The following is a 7,814-nucleotide window of genomic DNA, read 5'->3' on the forward strand; positions in this document are numbered from 1 at the left end:
AGCTTTTCAACTCACAGCCCAACACACACCAAAAAAAAACCAGCCGAGAGAGCACAGACTTTACGCCCGTGGGTCCACCTCCCCTGCAGCGGCACTGCAGACCACGCCCTGCCACACACATCAAACACGTAAAATAAATATTTATGCACTTTTGCATTCACTTTTTGTTTTTTGTTATTTTTACACAGTGTTCTGAATGATTAACAATGGTCTACAGCCAATCTTGTGTATTATTATACAAACTTTGGTTGTAAGATTCAGATAACTATTTAATAAAAGGTAAATATTTTATATGAGAGCAAGAAAGAAAAGTATATCTTTGTGTCCCCCTCTCCCTGTTAATGCCCTACCTGGCCCCCTGGCAAAAGCTTTGCTAGATCCGCCCCTGCACAGTTACCAGCTGTCAGCTACACAAAAAAAGGAGCTTGGTGTTATTTGTCTCTCAGAAACAGTTGATAACTTTCCTTCAACTCATTCATGTCACCTAAAAGGTAAACCTGTTTCTCCATCACCAGTTCAGCTCTGATGATTCAGTAAGGACATCTCCTGGTTTCGACCAGCCCTTTTTTACAGCTGTGGCTCCAGCAAACATCAGCTGATACTAGAAATTAAAATTAAATGAATTCTAACAACAGCTGATCAAGCTTAACCGTGCTGCTGTTGTTTAGCGCAATGAACAAACGAGAGAAAAGCCGATCATTGATCAGTTTCATGATTGAAGTTTCAACAGGCGAGAGAATGACAGGGGAGGCTGTCATAAAGTTCAACATCAGTAACTTAGGTGCACACAGCTGTCGTGCTAGCTAGCACGCAGAACGAGTTATTGTAACTGTCAGCACAACGAAAATAAACTACACCTAAACTCGGTTTATATCTGACCCAAATAGAGTGCAGTTCGTAACTTCTTACCTGAAATTCAGTTCACCTCACGCTCGGACCGGCAGCAGCCTGCTTCTCCTGCCTTCGGTTTCCCTTATCCACGATTGAGCTCCACGTTAGCCACCACCGGTCGATCAGCGGCCGCCTCGCCACCGGTGTATGTGTCTTTCCCTGCATAGGAGGGTTAGTGGTTAATGTGCTGCCCATTGTGTTGGATTGTCAATGCAACCCTCTTCTCCCACTCTTCACACACTGATAGCAACACCGCAGGAGAAATGCCAGCACAGGCATCCAGTATCCATAGTTTCAGGTGCTGCACATCTCGTATCTTCACACCATAGACAATTGCCTTCAGATGACCCCAAAGATAAAAGTCTAAGGGGGTCAGATCGGGAGATCTTGGGGGCCATTCAACTGGCCCATGACATGACCAATCCACTTTCCAGGAAACTGTTCATCTAGGAATGCTCAGACCTGGCACCCATAATGTGGTGGTGCACCATCTTGCTGGAAAAACTCAGGGAACGTGCCAGCTTCAGTGCATAAAGAGGGAAACACATCATCATGTAGCAATTTCAAACATCCAGTGGCCTTGAGGTTTCTGTAGCCAAGTACAGGATAGGGTAGGGGAAATTAAAGTAAGATGGAGAGAATGGGCCAATAGCTAGATTCGTAGGAGGGATGAAGTGAGTTGCGTGGAGAAGAATGACTGGAGCCACAGGTAAAGTTGCTATGAATTGTATTAAACTATTTAGCAACAATTTAACAGCATTTCATGAACAGGAATGAAAACATAAAATAAAATACAGTGACAGCAATAATAATAACAGTCAGAATCCTATCTCAGCTCAGATATGTCAGTCTTGCCGGCTTAATAGTCAGTGTTCAAGTCAAGTCAAATCCAATAGGTCAAAAGTTTGTGATTGGTGCGATTTCGTCCTACCGCACTGTTGCAATTGTTCGTGAGAGAAGAGCAACCTGCCCTTCTGGGCCAACTCAGAATGGCTGTGGTTCGGTTCAAAGGGAAAGGTTCGCCATCTTCCTCGTCAGGAAGAGATCCAGGTCTCACGATCCCATAAAAAAACCTAGCCTGTAAACAACAGGACTATTACTAATTCAGTTCACACTCTAATGATATACATGGCCATGTGTAAATAATGTAAGTGCTATAACAAAACAAGCACAAAACATTAATTCTAATTTCTAACTATAGTCTATACAGTGCATCTTAATCATGAATGCAATCTTTAAGTCACAATCAGCTTATTCTATCATCAATGTGCACATTTCTATCAGAAATCAGAAATAAACCATAAACTATGGTAGATTTTTTTTTACAGTATTGCCCTTTAACTGAATTAAAGGAGCATTGCTTTACACTGCATAGCAATGAAGCAATATATTATTTACACTCAATGTACAGAATAAAATTATGAAAAGAATATACAAAAACCCACAGGCTGTAGTTTTACAGTATGTGGTAACGTATCAGCACAGTAAGAATACACACAGACATCTATCCAGTGCCGCTCGAGCATCAAATGTAACAAAATAAAGTAGATTCATGACCTTTAAGATCAACATTAACTTATTCCATCATCTAATTTTAGTGCATTTAATATTCAACAAGTAATACTAGAACATCATCAGCACACAAGCTGAGTGCTCAAAATGGCTGAACTCCGTGAGAAACCCCGTGTCACTACCCGATCCGTACCGGAAACCCAATCGGTACCCCGCATGCGCGAAAGGTTTCTACTTCCGGTCATAGCGTTTTACGATAGTTAAAGGTCAGAGTATCTGTTAAGATGTTAAGAATAACAAGTATATCTTAAAATGTTTGCAATAATGAAGCATTTCAGTACAATGTAGACAAAAACGAAAAATAAAAAGACAGTTACGGATCAGGACTCCCCGATCCTTACTGCGCATGTGTAAAGTCTGACCGTATAAATCGAGTCTACCCGATCCGTACCGCGCATGTGCAGATGTTTTCTTCTTCTTCTGTTCGTTTAATGGCAGTGTACTCCCCAGTGTACGAGGATACCGCCACCTGCTGACCGAGCGAATAAACCCTATTGTAAACTGAATTAGCGTCATTACAAACGTGTGTTAAATTTGATTTAGCGATAGTCGAGTGTGTTTATGCTTGTCTGTGAGGAGAGGATTGTTGGAATAGTGATGATGATGTGCGCTATCACTGTCAATTGTCAGTAAACACTTCATCTGGCTGATGAATCTACACGTGAGATATTACAAAGTCTGCATTATTAACTCTGTAATTAGGCGCCATTCTCCTTATTTTACGGCGCTGTTGCTCAATGATACGGTTAGCGCCCAGTTAGCTCCTAGCATTTCTCAACAGCTCTGCCTCCTTTTCGACTGCCCGGGACATTTAAACAATGAATAATCGGTGTTAGGTATTTTAGTACCATGGTAGCATTTACTGGATATTGTTTTATAGTGACATTATGCAGGAAAACTCTGTCATTCAATAAGGCCCCTTTGTTTTAGTTATTTTTCTCTTTGACCCAAGAATTGATGTGTGAGAATCACAGGCTGGTACAAGGTTGAAATACCACAGAGATCACTCCCTCAGCTACATTAGTTTCTTAATCTTTTAGACGCCTGTTGAAGGCCAAATGGTTTGTTTCAGATTTCACTAATGTAAGAACTCTTCGTTTTGTGCCTTGAAAATATGTCGCTGAGATAATCACAATTGTAGCTGAACTAATAAACTACACAAAGGATGCTTCTTCACCCAAGGGCAGGAAGACGCTGCCTTATCTTGGTCTGTACTGGTTTAAACTGATAATCTGCTGTCTCATGAATTTTACCCTCTATATAAACTGTTGTACTTGTGAATAAAGTTGAGTCACTTTGGGAAGACAATCTAAAGCAGTCTCTGTTTTCTTGTTCTCCCAAGCTGCTCCCGAGCTGCTCGTACTAACACGCTGAATGGCATGCTTGAATATTACTTGAGAATATATTTGACTGTGTTACAGACTAAGGGACATTCTCTGCTGATAGGTGAAGGTACATTCTCTGCTGATAGACGTCCACGCCTCGGAGGAAGCCGATCCACGGAGTAGGCCCTGGAAACGGTTTCCTTCAATCGGTATACAAAGAAATTCATGCTTTTCTCCTCAACAGAGAGTGTCCCCCGATTGAGCAACAGCACCGTAAAATAAGGAGAATGGCGCCTAATTACAGAGTTAATAATGCAGACTTTGTAATATCTCACGTGTAGATTCAGCAGCCAGATGAAGTGTTTACTGACAATTGACAGTGATAGCGCACATCATAATCATCACTATTCCAACAATCCTCTCCTCACAGACAAGCATAAACACACTCGACTATCGCTAAATCAAATTTAACACACGTTTGTAATGACGTTAATTCAGTTTATAATAGGGTTTATTCGCTCGGTCAGCAGGTGGCGGTATCCTCGTACACTGGGGAGTACACTGCCATTAAACGAACAGAAGAAGAAGAAAACATCTGCACATGCGCGGTACGGATCGGGTAGACTCGATTTGTACGGTCAGACTTTACACATGCGCAGTAAGGATCGGGGAGTCCTGATCCGTAACTATCTTTTTATTTTTCGTTTTTGTCTACATTGTACTGAAATGCTTCATTATTGCAAACATTTTAAGATATACTTGTTATTCTTAACATCTTAACAGATACTCTGACCTTTAACTATCGTAAAACGCTATGACCGGAAGTAGAAACCTTTCGCGCATGCCGGGTACCGATCGGGTTTCCGGTACGGATCGGGTAGTGACAGTGACACCCCGTGTGTTCTCCCACAGTGAAAACCTGGTCGGGGGGGGGCGTTCCAAGATGGCCGAGTAAGTACACGCTTACTGCCGAGCTTAGCAAATGTAACCTTATAATACGGTAGCAACACTGTGTCAACTCAGACCTTAGAAGCTTTTACGGTATTTAAGCCAGAAAAGGACTGATTTTGATCAATTAAGAGATAAAATGTCACAGCGTGACAATAAAAGACCCTCGTCTAGCTCCAAGACGAAGCTACTGCTAAAGGCTAATGCTAGCCAAACAACCGGGTCAGTGAAACCACTGCTTGACAACTGCCATGACTATACGGCTCTTTCACTACCTCTCCCAATAACTGAGGACGTAATGGACGAGTTTCCACCTCTACCCGTCTCACCCAGCCAGTCTCCGGCGCCAAAGAAAGCGATGCATTCAAAGGGAGATAGCGTGGATATTGTTGAAACTCTATCAAAACTAATAAACGAAAGAATGGATAACCTTGCACTACAGATTGACGGGATCAGAAAAACTGTGGACTTTGCATGCGAAGAGATAAAAGATGTCAAATGCAGAGTGGGCACATTGGAGCAGAAAATCTCCAAAGAGGAAGAGCGTATGGATAAAAACCAGCAAAGAATCACAGATCTCGAGCGATATTCCAGACGGTGGAACCTCAGGCTGTTTGGTGTCAAAGAAGAACAACAGGAGGATACATGGAAGGTTGCTGTTGAGATTTGTCAGGCTACGTTGCCTGAATGTAAAAACCAACTTTATGACACCATTGACACCGTACATCGGGTCGGCTCCAAACGCCCAAACAACACCAGTCCCAGACCTATTATCATCCAGTTCATCTCCCGCAGAACCAGAGATAGCCTGTGGAAAGCAGCTAAGACATCTCCATTCTTAAAGGAAAACCGGGACTTGAAGTTTGCTGAGGACCTTTCCAGAGAAGAGAGGGAGCGCCGGAGCAAGTTGTGGCCCATTATCGAGAAGGCTCGCAGAGAAAATAAAAAGGCCTATTACGTTGGATGCCGGGGTTTTGTTAATGGGACAGAAGTTTTCCCGTCTTCAGAATGAGAGGTGAATATGGGGGAAGCTAAGGAATGGAAAAGACCCTACAATGTTGCACAGTTGCTTGGACTTGGTTGGCTGTTTTTCATTGATCCTTCTGGCGTTTTGGATCATTAAGTCTATGCCTCATTTATAGTGTGAGGACACTTTAAGTTTCAGCACCAGAGTTGTATCCTAAAAAATATTTCGTGTATTTCTGCCGAGTTATTTTCATCCTTGCAATGCTCGGTCCCTTAGTGAGGTTTATTTTTTGTTAAGCACACAATATTGGTTCTTTAAATTTCTAGCTGTTTATTTTTTGTTTTCTTAATTGTCATTTTCTATTGTTTCCCTAAATGCCAGGGGGTTGAGACAGATCTGTAAACGTAAAGCCTTATTTTTGTTTGCTAAGAAATATAAAAGTCATTTTTGTTTTTTCCAAGAAAGCCATTCTGTATCTGCTGATGTGAACTTCTGGAAGTCTCAGTGGGGTAACGATGTTTGGTATTCGCATGGCACAGAGAGGTCAGCTGGGGTCACAACTCTCAAAGGTAGCTTCGAAGGTATTGTTCTACATTCAGATTGTGACTCTTTGGGTCATTATATTTGTCTGATAGTAGAATACAATCACTCCATTTTCATAATTGTCAATTTATATGGCTATAATACCAAACCTGAAAATGATAATTTAATTGACTCTTTAGATACAAGGATTAGTTTTTGGCTCTCTAAATATCCCAGTTCAAACTTAATAATTGGAGGAGATTTTAATGTTTCACTAAATGACACTATAGACAGATGGCCACCAGCACAACATTTTAGGAATAATTTGAGATTGGAAACATTTATGAATAAATTTAATGTAACTGATATTTGGAGAGACAAATTTCCTGATGATATATCTTTTACCTGGAGTAACCGTTCTGGTTCAAGGAAATCACGTATTGATTTCTGGTTAATATCAAGTAGTCTATCAAAGGACAGTGTTACGGTCAATATCCTTACAACTCCACTTACGGATCATAGAGCAATATATATTAATCTGCAACTCTTTCCTACTATTGCAATTAATAGATCCTCCTATTGGAAATTAAATAGCTCGCTTCTGAGCCATACAATTGTAAAATCTGAAATTACACGACTGTTAAAACACTTTATACACAAGGCTAATATTGAGAATTCCTATAGCACAAACTGGGAAATTTTTAAATTTGAGACAAGTAAAATGTTGAGACAGTATGGGGCAAAAATAGCTAAGTCAAGGGCAGCAGAAGAAGAAAATCTAATTGTTCAAATTTCCGCAATATATCAACTCCCACCAGACGAGGTCTCGGAAGAGGATAGATTACATCTTAGGTCCTTTCAATCTAAACTGGATGAGATTTACCGCCAGAAAGCTGAAGGAGCTTTCGTTCGTTCAAGAAAAAGGTGGATAGAGGAGGGAGAGCAGAATTCTGCTTATTTTTTCCGCTTAGAAAAACATAGATCTAAAACCAATACTATTCATAAATTGAATATAAATGGTACGGTCAGTGATGATGCAAAAATTATCTCTCAATTTTGTTGTAATTTCTACTCAAAGTTGTATGGATCCAATTATAACGCAAAGGTCGCTACCCAATTTATTGACTCTGTAAACAATGTTAAAATGATTAAAAGTGCTGATAGGCTTTTTTGTGACAGTCCAATTACTGAAAAAGAGATATTGACATCTATTGAATTTCTTAAAAACAACAAATCTCCGGGCACAGATGGGCTGGTGGCTGAATTCTATAAATCATTTTCTTGTCAGCTTGCACCCTTTTTGTTGCAGGTTTATAATGAAAGTATTGAAAGGGGCACTCTTCCTCCCAGCCTTACTCAGGGACTTATTAGACTCGTCTTGGATATTCTGGACTACTCAGCATTAATATCTGATGACTCATTTATCCTTCTCCTGGACTTCTATAAAGCCTTTGACTCAATTGAGCATGAATTTATATTTCTTACACTTCAGAAATTTGGTTTTGGTGATATCTTCTGCAGAGCTATCAAAACTCTGTATTCCAATGCTAATAGTTCTATTAGAATGAAAAATGGCACCACTTCTCGTT

The sequence above is a fragment of the Rhamphochromis sp. 'chilingali' genome (assembly GCF_963969265.1).
Source record: "Rhamphochromis sp. 'chilingali' genome assembly, chromosome: 18".
Classification (NCBI taxonomy): domain Eukaryota; kingdom Metazoa; phylum Chordata; class Actinopteri; order Cichliformes; family Cichlidae; genus Rhamphochromis; species Rhamphochromis sp. 'chilingali'.